Source organism: Triturus cristatus, chromosome 1_1, assembly GCF_964204655.1.
Source record: "Triturus cristatus chromosome 1_1, aTriCri1.1, whole genome shotgun sequence".
NCBI classification, from domain to species: domain Eukaryota; kingdom Metazoa; phylum Chordata; class Amphibia; order Caudata; family Salamandridae; genus Triturus; species Triturus cristatus.
The window spans coordinates 921,421,951-921,436,306 of record NC_140579.1 but is presented as its reverse complement, the minus strand read 5'-3'; the positions used below and the strand labels follow the sequence as shown (position 1 = coordinate 921,436,306).

Here is a 14,356-nt window from a genome sequence, read left to right as displayed (position 1 = left end):
CCGGGCCCCTGGGGGCCCCAGCGGGCGGGCCCCGGGTCTGCCTTCCCCTAATTCAGAATCGCCAAACCTCACTTTGGTCTGACTGACCCTCTCCCTAGTAATCCGGAGGAAAATTACCCCCTTTCTTGTAATCCGTGCGCACGAGGTGACAGAGGGGACCCTAGGCGCGAATGTACCCGACCTCCTGGAGCCTTCGCTGGGATCCGGGAGGCAAATGGACCCTCATCGAGACTTCCAGGCTAGCTCGGCCATCTGGTCGCCCCATAGGAAAGCATTGTGCGCGACCAGATGGCCGAAGGGACGTGCGCGACCAGATGGCCGAAGGGAATTGCACGACCAGATGCCCGAGGGGACAGCCGTGACCAGATGGCCGAGGGGAATGGGGGCCGCCCTTCCCGGGGCCCCCAGGGGCCCGGCCGGAGCTCCTGAACCCAGACGAGCGAGGGGAGGCTCCCCGGACACAGCAGAACCCCGTCCCGGGCCTTTGGCAGTGCCGCAGGACGGGGCCCGGGGACGGAGACCCCGACCCTAGGCCCGGCCGGGCCCCTGGACCCAACCGGGGCCCGCAGGTGCAGGGGAAGCCTCCCCGGGCCCTCCGGACCCCGCCCCGGGCACCCTGCCACGTGGCAGGACTCCGGACGGAGGCCCGGGCCGCAGGCCGGGGGACGGGGCCCGGGGACAGAGACCCAGACCCAGGGCCCGGCCGGGCCCCTGGACCCAGCCGGGGCCCCCGGGCCCGCAGGCGCAGGAGAAGCCTCCCCGGGCCCTCCTGACCCTGCCCCGGGCACCCTGCCACACGGCCGGACCCAGGACGGAGCCCGGGGCGCGGCTGCAGGGCTCCGGGCCTGCAGGGCTCCGGGCCTGCAGGGCTGCAGGGCTCCGGGCCTGCAGGGCTGCAGGGCTCCAGGGCTGAAGGGCTCCAGGGCTGAAGGGCTCCAGGGCTGAAGGGCTCCAGGGCTGAAGGGCTCCAGGGCTGAAGGGCTCCAGGGCTGAAGGGCTCCAGGGCTGAAGGGCTCCAGGGGTGAAGGGCTCCAGGGCTGAAGGGCTCCAGGGGTGAAGGGCTCCAGGGGTGAAGGGCTTTGGGGCTGCAGGGCTCGGGGGACGCCTGGGGGACCCATGGAGCCCGTCCTGGGCACTTTGCCTCGCCGCGGGCTGGAGGAGGGAGCACCGGACGCCCCGGGGAAGTGTCGTCCGGGCTTGGCCCATCTGGTCCCCGCCTGAGAACCGCCATCCCCGGGAGGGGTGTCCCGGCATACCCTGCCCCTACTAATCCGGAGGAAGGCTACCCACCTTTCTTGTAACCCTTGCGCTCCGAGTGACGGAGGGGATCCTAGACGCGGGTGCGCCCGACCTCCTGGAGCCCTGACTGGGATCCGGGAGTCAAATGAGCCCTCATCGGGACTTCCAGGCTGGCCCGGACATCTGGTCGCCCCATTGGAAAGCATTGCGTGCGACCAGATGGCCGAGGGAAAGGTGCGACCAGATGGCCGGGACCGAAAGGACTCCCAGCTGCCCACACCGAGCCATAGCGGTAGGGCTCCCGTCTGCCCTTGCAGGGCTCCGGGGCTCTGCACCAGGGTCCCTTGTCCCGGGCAGATGGACACTTGGCAGGCCGCAGGACATGGGATCCCAGGCCCTGACCAAAAATCAGGAGGCCCAGGGCCGGTCCCTGCTTCTCAACGCAGCCAGGCCGGGGAGATCGGGGAGCCTGCCCAAGCATGAGGGACCCCAGTCCCGGGCACACAAAATTCCGCGAAGAGGCATTCCGCAAATTCCGCCCAGCCCTAGTCGGGAAGCACTTTAGGAAGTGCGCAAGAGAGAACTTTGTTGAAAAAATACAACATTGGTGCGTGCAAAAATTAAAGTAGTTGATGCAGTTTGAAAGATTTGTTGATGTAATAGAGTAAAACATGATTGTTCTAGGGCTGAAAGGAAGGCACTGTGTCAGTCTTCTAGTGCCACCCTTACTGCTTAGTCATTAGCTAACCAAGTCTGCCAAGGGAAGCGGGAAGCCTAGATGTCTGCCTTGCAATTATTTGCAGCGTGCCGAGTGAGTTTCCATATTGACTACAGCCCCGACCCCCGTCTTGCCTTCCACAGTCATTAAAAGATGCCAAAAAGAAAGGGACTACTAAGGAGTGCCTAGAGCGATGGGCACTCCCAGTGTTTTCAAACTCTTCTTTGTTTAAATCAGCATAAGGATCTATGCAAATTAAAAAAAAAGACAAAATGCACTGCATTCCCCAAAAAATCTTAGCATCTTTGGAGAGAGATTCAAAACACATAGTCTGCCTTTCTAAATACACCAGAGTCCGGTTCTGATAAATACAACTTTTTTTTTTTTAAAACCCTGGTGTTAACGAAGGCACAATATCATGTGTCACAACCCCAGATAATATTACTTCTGACAAAGTCACTGCAAACTTTATCTATGAAAGGAGCAAATGTTGCTCTTGTATGTACAACTTGGCGCTTTGATTCAAAAAGGGGCCTACCAGGGATGTATAATTTGCATTTTTAATTTCAGATCTATTCAGTGCCAATGATTAAAATCGTACTTTCTTTGTTACGAAAAAAATAACATTGCTAAAATATTATCTCTTTTCTAAAGTCCCTTGTACTACGAGTCTCTTTCACAGTTTAATGTTCCAATATTGAAAATCTGTTTACGTTTTTTACCTAAGTGTAAAAAGGCCTCATTTATGCAAGCATACAGAAGGGCAACAGGAGATAACATTTTTAGATAAGGCACTGGGGTGACCTTCCTTAATCAATAGCTGTTTAATTTACCAGAGTAATGAAACTTCATTGCACCGGCCCCTGAGAGGTGATAAAACCCATGAAGATTCCAAATGGATGCCATCTTGCTCCATCAATAGCCTCTGCAAGGTCGGTGAGCTGACCTTTTGACGATAGCTGATTGCTCACAAGGCAGGAAATAAGTGCTTACACATCATGCGTACTAATACAGCCTGCAGTGCAATAGTGTTTCCAGATAACAGGAAGTTAGGGATTTTGACAGTGGACAGACTGAAAGAGCTGTGTAATATAGACCAGTCTGGAACGAACATAACAAACTACATATTTGAAGTCTGCGTGCGCTCGAGCCGAATTGCCCCACTTGAAGATAAAGCAGAGTAAAACAAGCATTGATAAAGCCAATAGGTCTGGCTTTAATGCGCCAACACTTGCAGATAGAGACGCAGGCGAGTGTTTCCATGCGTTGCATACACAAGAACTGTTCAGCACATTAAAGGTAGTCCTCCTGGCGTTGAAATAAAGGTCGACTTTGCGCACATAACTGATATCTTACTGTTAACAGAAACCTGATTAATATACGAATCCTCTCTGGATACCCTGGCGGCTCTCCTGGCAGACGATTATCTTCTTCAGACAAATAGGCAAAATAGTGTGTGGGTGGGGGGGGGGGGGGGGGGACGGGGGGGGGGGGGGGGCAGTAGCTGCTGCAATTAAGAAACACCTTAGGTTCACCAGCCTGGTTTCATCAGCTGTCCCTACGGTTGATTGCCTCTTGATTAAGGTGGACTCTCCTAAGTCTCCCTTCATTTGTTCGGGGGTCTAGCGACATTTGCAACATATCGACATATGCAACATTTTCCACAACTTTTTGCAGAATCTTTATCCCCCTTGGTTATTGACCATGCTAAAATCCTGATAATAGCGATGACTCCTAAAGTAATTACGAGGAGCTCTTCAGATGTTCTGAGGTAACCCTATGCGAGTCAGTAGTATGGGAGAGGAGTGCAGAGTGTGAAAAAATATAGTGTGACTATAGTGATCAAGAAAAACTGTGAGTTAAAACTAACTCCACGGCAGACGTCAGACTTTACTGTTGTCTGTCCGGGTTAGAATAAAAACTATTCTAAAGCAAGTGCTCAGGGAGGTATAGGCCCAACCCTAGGATTTGTATGGTCTTTGTTCTGTTTCTGCCCTCAAAATACGCTTCTCTGATGTGTGGGACATTCCTCAGGACCTATATGCAGTCACTTCTGCTAATCGCTGTCAAACTGAACAGTAGTCAAAACAATAACAAACATATATAAAGTGATCACCAAAACATGAAGGAATCCACTTCTCCAGACCCTGTGGAGAAATAGAATGTAATCAAAATACATCTTGGTTACATAGCAGACCCAGATGTAAGCATATATCATCCAATTGTAAATTGTAAGTGCCACCTAATCCCATGACGAAACATAATATTTCCTTATATGTGGTGTCAGCATGCTGGCCAATGTTTGACATCAGATACAACTCCTAACCTTACCCTAAATAGTTTGGTCTATCGTCTCCATTCGAGGTGTCCCAGGCGAGAGTGTACGCTACAACTGGAAAGAGAAGTCGAAGATATACCACAACTAAAAGCAAGAGAAACTTAAACAATGCACTCATAAACCCAATCAAACCGAGCATGACTAAGCTCCAAGAGTAACAGGTAGGTTAAAAACCAAATAGTAAATATAATTATGAAATTATATCGGATTATGGGAATGACCCATTTGAAATGTTTCAGTGATTTAAATTTAAGAGCTTAAAGAATTAGCCACAAAGAGAGCTAATCTCCAATGACAGTAAAATTATGCAGCTAGTCAAAAAATTTATCAAAACAGGTAGTGACTCGCTAACAAACAACTCTCATCAATGGCAGAATGCCAAATTACCTGAAACAGGTCCCAAAGCAGTCCATGACTCAACGGGATCCAGGACGCCAGATTCTCCCATTGACCTTGTTAAATTGCCAGCCAATTGCACGTATGATGCATTATGATGGTCAATGGCGCATGTGGCCTATACTGCATCACATCAGCGCAAATGAGGAGGATGATGGGAACAGTAGTTCTGATGTTTAACTATCACTTTGAACGGTGTGGACATAAGCGTCAACACACACTGTTTAAGTATGAGGGCCGATGACGCATGTGGCACATACTGTATTACATCAGTGTGACACAAGGATGAAGATGGTGACGGTGGTTTCGATGTTACCAATTGCTTAAAAACAATGCAGACATAAATGTCAACAAGCAGTGTTTAAGTATGAGCATGCTGCCATTATAATCAAGCGGGCGCGGCAGCAGGGGGCCTGCGCGATTCCCTTGCGGGAGCGAGCAGCAAGGTGCAATAATTGATAACATATGGCGCCAGCTGCTCGCTCCCGCAAGGGAATCGCCAGACGTACACGCGTTGCCATTGGAAGCAATGCAATGCGTGCACGTTTTTGCCCTCAAAGCTGTGCCGATGGCTAAATGTCTCTTTTCCTACGCAGCGCATGCGCGCTGCGTAGGCAAGACCTAAAAAAGTCAAATGAAGAGCAGACACCCCAGGACAATCAGGTGGCACAAGGTTAAGTCGAAATATATGTAATTTATTAGAACCAACAAATCTGCCCACGCACAACTAAAGCTGCCCGTTATCTCTGCACAGCATTCGTAATTCCACCCAGACACACACACGCACAAAGAAATGCTGCGTTCTGGATATTATCTACCACGTAAAATCCTCAGTCTGTGTACTTTATAACACCTAAATTGTGATCAAAGGAGACCCATATTTGGCTTGGACAGCTATTGTGGAAAGTTCAGGAGGCTTAAGCACGATATGGCTCAAACATCAAAGTAAACCCAAAAGCACGTAGCGGGATGGGAGACTTTGCACCTACGGGGTTTTTGAACTGTCTGTCGACCGCGCCTTGTGTAGCACCAGCTCAACCGGAGCTCAAAGTACGTTCGCAGCAGAGTAAAGGGCGTACCTGGCAATCGGGCTGGAATGTATTACTCGTCAACAGGTGGGCTACAGTGGGAAAGGCCCGCGTGTAGGTCCAATCATCGCTTGCTTGATCACCGGGGTCAGCAGCTGCTCCCGAAAATCTAGAACAGAGGTGCGGCACCATAAACTGGCCTACCGGAGCCATGAGGTGGACCAGCACTCACTGACCACATTGTTTAATCGCCTTGCAGACAGTTGCAGCCAGCAGCCAACGTTCAGCCTGCTCCAGGTTACGCGGCACCCACTGACTTCTGAAGGACGTCTCAGACAGCCAATCAACTCACGTAGGTATAATTGTGGTGCCCTAGGATTGGCTGAAGTGGATCACATCAGCAGCATTGCCTGCTCAAAATCGTCTCCTACAATGAAGTTCATTTGTGGTATTGGTTGTTTGTGACCCGGACATGCTGAAATTATGGACTACTAATAACCTTAAAAGTCAGACAACGGACTGAGTTCACTGACCGTCCGTGTAAGTAGCGGACATGCGGTCATGTTATTGGGAGAAAGGGTTGCGGGAAACGTGCATGCCAAATAGAATCAAGTCATTACTTGTGCCATCTGCGAGTCCTGGGTTTTTAGCTTATAGCAATGTACAAACTGTTCTTTTTCTAAACCAAAAGTTACAGAATGCAAAGCACAACGCTTTAAAAAACGAGGACTGGCCAAAGGTATTACATGTATTTGGCAGCTATAGGGGTGGGAAAGGTGATATTGAAGTGTATTGCCGGAACTGTGAGCGCATGTTAGTCCAGTAAGGCTGAGTAGAGGTGTGCTGCACGACCGGATATTTCTTGCATTGTTTAAAGAGTACTGGGGCTTTCGGATTGTGCATTGAACACGGTGGGAGGGTGATCTCACGACTAAGGAAGCGCTGCGTAACTAGGAATCCTTTACGAGACGCATAGCATGTGTATATAGGGATGTAAGCCAAAACATGTGACCTGAAAATCACGTGTTTTACACAGCCTGCCGCTTATCTGCTTAAAACAAGCCAGCCATTTACCAAAGCTTGTTCGTATTGATTTTATGTAATTAAAAGAAAGGAGTAAAGACAACTCTAATGTAGGTCTGTGTTTTGGCAGCATATGCTTTTCTTAAATCTAGTAACTATTCCTGTTACAGCTCCACCTGGGGAGCAGTACTATGAATTTGGCACATTCACACGGACAAACAATCAAACTGTTGCTCAGCCACAGACGTGAGGTGAGAGGAACCTGCAGAGATGGTAGCCCTCGGGGGAGGTTGGGAGAGGCGGTGAGATGTAAGGTGCTCGTGAAAAACAAAGGAGGTCATTGTAGAAGCAGCAACAGATGCTTGGCCACGCGCAAAAGTGAAAGCAGCGCGGCTGCGGAGGTGATGGGCGTGAAAGCGAAAGGCATCAGACGCGCTCTGTGGTAATCACGCGAGTGGTGCACGCGCAGCAGTGATCGCGCTGGAAGGGAGGCAGATAGCGGCTGCGCGCGTGCAGACGGTGAGATGTAAGGTGCTCGTGAAAAACAAAGGAGGTCATTGTAGAAGCAGCAACAGATGCTTGGCCACACGCAAAAGTGAAAGCAGCGCGGCTGGGGAGGGGATGGGCGTGAAAGCAAAAGGCATCAGACGCGCTCTGTGGTAATCACGCGAGTGGTGCACGCGCAGCAGTGATCGCGCTGGAAAGGAGGCAGATAGCGGATGCGCGCGTGCACGCTCGCGTGAACGCAAGCGCTAGGCCGGCTGTGGCGGCACTTTGAAAAACCCGTATACTAACTGTCTCTCCGAGCAGCGCATGCGCTGGCTCACGCGAGACATAAAAAACGGGACGGGCACAGACATAGAAATAGGACTAAATGTCCTATTAGGTCTCAGGACTTCTTGTATACAAATATATATCATTATATATCTATCCAAAGAAAACTCTACTCCACGAAGAAGAGGGCACGCACATGAAGAATGCAAAGTTCAAAGGCATTTTATTTCATGGGGCCTCCTCCGACCTGGCAACACAGAACCATTTATGCCTATGTCGAGATCATAGACATAGATAACTTCTATTGATTTAAATTAAAAAAGGATACACCCATTACAAACGGGCATGCAAGTGCCCTCTCATGGAATGCATTAAGTAGAGCAGGTGGTCAAAACAGTAATTTGAAAAATATTGATATTGCAATCCTGCATAGTGCTTAGTGTACTAGCATACACCCTTAACCTGCATAATGCTTCGTCAGACCCCCAGAGTCTACCTACAATACGCACATTTCACCATTATATCAGCGATGTATCTATAACAACGCATTTTGGACAACTGCGAATATTGTCACAACATAGCACAAACCTTGTGACACTTTAAAACACTGATCTGCTGAAAAACTGTGATGTATCTGGGAGCCAAAATTCCAATTACAAATGGCTGGCATTTTAATTAGCATGGATATCACTAGATGCTGTACCGATAAATCTCACTTGTAAATGAAATGAGAAACAAAATTGTAAATATATTCCATGCCGGAGTGAAGCATCTGTTTTGCTGATAAGATATGTCATACGATGTGTGTTTTAGGAGCTGAAATAATGCCCCTGCTCAGTCACATCAAGTCAGTAAACAGACATTCACCACTCAGCAGGCATCGCCGATGAAAGTGTAGCGTCCAAAATAATCAACTCAACCTTAACCTCTGCGTTTTAAGCGGGAATTCGGCAAAGTTCAAAGCCTACCGGAGAAATAGCGACATAAAACACAGCTTCCCCAATGTATTCCACCTTCTAGCTCCAGAGTGGATTTCCGTTATGAAAGAGAATGTGAAATGAAACACATCCTGCTGCCAATGCCGGACAGTCTCCCATATAAACAGCACGATCATTCCTTACTTATTAGTCACTGAGCAGGGTCGGAGGAGAAACCAGGTAAAAAATCCACATGCCAAGCAGAAAATATATATTTGTGTTCTTTACAAAATATATATTTTCACTTTACTTCATTACTTTACGCCCGTTCTGGGATGAGCTCCAGGGTCGGCTGCTGGTGGGCCTGGCCTTGCCCTGTTGCCTCTGCAGCCCCGATTCACATCTCCTTAAATCCTGCTGTGCTGCTTAAATGAGGCGAAGCAGCACAGTAGGAAAGTTTAAAGAATTGAACTCTGTCCCTGTTTCTAAGAGAGCCGGTCGAAATGTGAGCCTGCACAACACTGATTAATGTGCCGGTTCGCCCGACCCTCCCTTAAAAACCGGGACAGAACCCAGGCACTAGCCAAAAACCGGGACATTTGTACAATTTGGAGAAAAGTGTCGAGACACCGGGACACTTCTCCAACAAGAATTGGAAATGCAATAGGTCTCGCATTTGTTGGAGTTGGAGCCATTAGCATTGTAAATCGCAATGTTTTTTACTTATGTTATGGAGTGTATGTATGTGGTGTGCTGTGGAATTATGTGGGTTGGATTGGATTAGTTAGTTGTGTAATTGTGTGGAGTGGAACTGTGTGGTGTGTAGTGGATTGGAATTATGTGGATACTAATTATCTGGAATTGAATGTATTGTAATTATGTGGAGTGGGATTCTGTGTTTGAGTGTACTTATGTGGAATGGTATTTTGTGTTGTGGAGTGGTATGTAGTGGAGTTTAATGACGTGGTATGCTGTTGATGGCTGCCTTCCATTGTACAGAGACGCCTATAAATAATATTTATAAAATTACATAATACATGATGTAAACAGCTAAACATTATTGCACTTGGTAAGGATATGCCCTTCCCACCTTAATAAACTCTTCCCACTGTAATAAACAAAGAACTATGTTGTGTGTCTTTTTTGTTGTTGTAGAACTTTGCACAGAATGCTTATTACTTCGAGTCACGTAGCGCCGTTGGAAAGGAAGTTCCCTGTATCAGCTCAGCAATTTTTGAGAGGGTGGGCCTGCCTGCTTGTCCTCTGGGGCTATTCCTTGCTGTGATAATAAGCGGTGTGCCCCCTGCCGTCCTTGGGGGGACTTTTATCTGGCCTCAAAATGATTCAGGTGGAAATAGGTTATTGTTTTCTCCTTTTGTTGTCCTTCATTAAAAAAACGATATTGCATTAAACAAAGGGCAAGAACTGTAAAGGAAGACTATAGCTGGGCTCTGCAGGCATCGGCTTTTATTCTGGTAAATAATGTGAATAGATTAAATTAAAAGTGTGCTAGTGTCGCCTGGACATTCTAAACCTTACTTTCCCTGTTGGATATAGTTCTTTAAGAGGGAGAGGAGGTAGTCTGGGAGCCAAGATTCTATGTAGGGCTTGTCTCCCCACAGCCTGCGTAAGATGACGTTTGAGGCTGGGCAGTGTTTGGGGGAGGCGTTGGGTCTCGTGGAAGCCTCTTGCTACCAAGGATTCCATATCCAAAGTGCGCGAACGTAGACGTACTTGCTTTTTTATTGTCCTTTTAATAGTGGCATACTTGATTATGCTGGGGTCCCAGTTCTCTATTGCAAGTTGCAGGAGGTCTTTGGCGGAGGCGAGACAGGCAAACCAAGGATTGGCAGGTTGTTGGAAGATGCATTTTATAACGGCCTTCATAGAGTTCTCCGGTGCTGCCGTTGTTTGATAAAAGTATTTTCTCAGGGTCGCCATCTCTTCCAGTTTTTGTTGATTAGGATTAAATTCCAGATGAATTAAGTTGTTCCTGGTGCAGACTGGTAGACGAAATAGCTTTTTGTAAGCAGTGCAGTGTATTTTTTCTAGGTCATTCGCAAATTTCCCTGGAAAAGTCTGTTGCGCATAATTGAGGGATGGTGGTAGTTTCGCCCTGAGTACTCTTTGAATGGCCGTTCTTGTTGGACTATCTAGGGTAGCGTGTAATTTGCAGAGGGCGTAGGTGACCCTTTTCCCTTTCTGCTGCAGTTTGTGGAGGTGGACCCGTGGGCGGCCCGTTTAACTAAGCCAAGCCCCCAGATAGTTATAATGTTGTACACAGTCCAAAGTCAGCGGACCCAACCTACACATTGCCACTTTTGTTTTTGGATACTGGCCAAAAATCATTATTTTAGACTTGGTTGGGTTAGCAACCAATTTATTTTTAGCATTGTAGACTGCGAGTGTTGGGAGTACTTTTTGTAGGCCGATTTTGGTGTGATCCAAAAGAACCAGGTCATCAGCGTATTGCATCCATTGGATCTTTGTGTGCCCGATCCTGGGGGTGGCTAAAGTGGCTCTGTGCAGCCCATGTCGGCTTTATATGAATTGAAAAGCATCGGGCCAGAACGCAGCCCTGCTATAGCCCTCCATCCGAGGTGATTTTCTCTGTGGCAAACTCGCTCGAGAGTTTGACCCTTACCCAGGTTCGTGAATACAGCGATCTAATGGCTTGTAGTAAAGACGGACTGATAATTCCAGCGTGCCAATTTCTGCCAGAGGATGATGCAATCTACCCCGTCGAAGGCTGCTGAGTAGTCAATAAAGCAGGTGAAAAGCGGCAGGGTTTGATGGGCCACCGCTTGTTCGGCTAAGTATGACAGGGCGATGATGTTGTCCACAGTGGAGCCCCCTGGTCTGAACCCAGTCTTAAAGAAGGGCAAGAGGCCTTCAGTGCAAAATCCTTCAGTGGATCAAGCCGCCAGGCTGTATCCGACAGTGAGTTCCATGACGCCCGGTACCTTATCGATCAGGGCCCACTGATTTGCTGCTGCGGCGAAGCTCCAAGTGGGAGAAACCACTTTCTTCAAACCAGCGTAGCTATGCCTTGGGTGGATAGAATGGGTTTGTGTGTTCCGATACTCCTGAGAACTGGAAATCTAAAACCTTGTAGGTCCCAAATTTTCAGAGGTGGTATGACAAGTGCAGTTAGACACAGCTCAGGTTTTCAGGACCTGGGAAACAGTTGAGAGTCAAGACACACTCCAGGAGAGGCCATCAGCAGTTTCCAAGTCAGGTCCAGTTGTTATTGGTCAGTTGGGCACTTCATGGAAAAGTCCTCTTGCAGCTTGTTGTGTCCCTATAGCTACACAGGTCAATAGGGGTCTACTTTTTTGTCCCGGTTACAAGGGAACGCAAGTCCAATCCTTCAAGGCTCTGCCCTAGTTACAGAAATCAGGCCCGGTCCTATTCTCTTCTTCCACAGGTCCATAAGGTGTGATTAAAAAGGGTGTCTTGAGGTTCCATATTAATGTTGGTACCAACTAGTGTATTGCTCCTAATGGCGCCCAAAGCGAATGGGTAAAAGTTCCTAGGGGCAACCATATCCGCTTTTAAAAAGTTCCTGTTTGCCGTTCTGTAAACAATCCCACAGTGCCCCCTCACTCTCAAAATCCAAGATGGAGAAATCCTTTTCTCTTTTAAGAGCCTGTGTGCACTGCCCTCCCAGATGTATGACCAGGGAAATCAACACTCTCCTTCTCTGAGGTCACCCTACACCAGTTCTGGAGGAAGCATTTGGGGCCAGCCTAATAAGAAGGACATAAGCCCGGACCTCTCCAGGTGTTACCAAACATTTGCCTGTTACAGGGGACACCCCTTCGAAGTAAATTAGGTTCCTGGGCCAACCCCACTGGTCTTTCTGCCAGGAGAAGAGAAAAACAACTCCTGATTCCCAAGCCATTTTACTTGGCCTATGATCATTTTTTCATACCATTCATCATAGCTTATTCCTGGCTGTGCCACTGCTTATGAAAGAATGCAAATTAGCCTGAGCAGCTTCAAGCAGGTAAAATGTTACTTTCTAAAATATACCTTTCCCTAATATTCATTAAAAATACAACTTCACACTATTGAGTTGGGATTTTAATAACTAATAGAAAATAGGTGTTTCATAATTTTTGTAGCTGGACCCTAACTGGAGATACCAACATTTATTTTTACAATCGCTTCCCAGTGTTTCCCTTTGGGATAGCAAGAGCCTTCTCACAGAAAAAATAGCTTTTGGGTGCTAGTCACTATAAGGGCATGTTAACTGTATATTTCTACTGCTCCACTTTCATAGACCATGCACACTGCCTTGTGTGCTATATGGCCTACACAGGAGTCACTTTTTGATATTTAAAAGAAATGATTTCACCTAACAAAAAACGTTTTGTTGAATGAATGCACAGTAGATTTTTACAGTGCAGCAGTCAGGAATAAACAGGGTAGGCCTGAAGCTGTAGTTGATGGCACTATAGGCACTGCAGTCCTCTAGTGCCATTACATTTCTGGACCCTGTGTTCACTTTCTACATCATATAGTAGGGACATCCAAGCAAGTTAAATATTCCAATGAGGAATAAGCCAAATTAACCATATCTAAGAGGGCGCACAGGCACTCTACTACCAGGGGTAAATTGCACAGAGTTGTAAAGCCAGCAAAGCAGATATGGGAAAAATCTGGAGGGACGCCACACAAAATATGGTCATTTCTTACAATGATTAATAAAAGGGAGCATAATTGTTACAAATGAATATAGGGCATTTTACACAAATACCTTTTCATGTGCCAACACTTGGCTGTTTCAGAATAGTAAACATAACCAAAATGATATTGGTTTCTGGTGCAGCCCCAGTGTCAAGTCTCTCTTTATTATGAGAGATGTAAATCTTCACTTTGTAGTCTACATTGAGCATGCTGGGACTTTTAGTTACTCTTTTAAGATTGACAGTATGGCTGAAAAATTGCAGCATGCAAAGCGCTCTTGTAGTTTAAAAAAGAAGACTGACTGGCTTGGGAACACTAAAAGTTCTGTGTGGCAATGAACAGTGTAATGGTCAACAACCCAAAGAGAATCCAGACATTCAAATACCTGCAGTGTAAGCTTCACTTTAACAAATAAAAGTTACGGTCAGAGTTTATAGGTGTACTAGGCGGTTGCTTCAGGTGCAAAATGAAGGGCATGCCAAATTTAAGGGGAAACATTGCAAATTAGAAAAGAAAAACTGAAAGCTAAAAAATATACTTAGCCTCAATATGTTATTTGGTTTTAGGTGGTGGATACTCCATCTACTTGATCTGGTTAGGGACTAGCAGCCAATCTTGGGTGCTACGGTTACAGCACATTCTCCCTTTGCTCTATATGGGTAAGTAACCAGACATTTCCATAGTGGTTAAGTGAACACAATATTTTTTTCTAACAATGTGTACCGATCTTTGTGTTTTCCAATATCTTTTTGTATGGGGGTAGCAAACAAAATTGCTCATGCATTAATATATCTTTGTCCCCACTTTTCAAAGGTTTCCTTTTAGCCACTGACCAGTTTAAATGGCCTTTTATTTGTTAGACGCCTACAGTCTTGTTTTGCATTTTTGATATAATTTCACAGCTTTCACATCTGGTTCCTTTGGAATATACCAAAAAAAATGGCCTGTACAGCCTATAATATTTGGTAGCCCCTATTTTTCTGAAGCTTGAACTTGCCAGGATACAATTTGTCATGGCCTTATGTTGGCTCTACGAACACATTACTTTTTCTACCAGATAGAATACTTGCTTGAGTTTTCCAACATCTTTTCCTAAAGTGATACCACATATTACAGCTCATACATTTCTGTAAAATCTGATTTCCCCTACTTTTCAACTCAAGTTGCCTTTAATTTGATAGCAGACTGCTGTGTCTTTTCATATTTGTTATTTCATTCCACAAGCTTTCAC

General features: G+C 46.9%; 1 protein-coding gene across 6 annotated transcripts in view; it reads right to left on the bottom strand.

Moving 5' to 3' along the window:
- The window catches only part of LOC146871292 (transcription factor SOX-13-like), a 588,655-nt gene that overhangs the window by 395,917 nt on the left and 178,382 nt on the right, over positions 1–14,356 (bottom strand). The window lies entirely within an intron of this gene.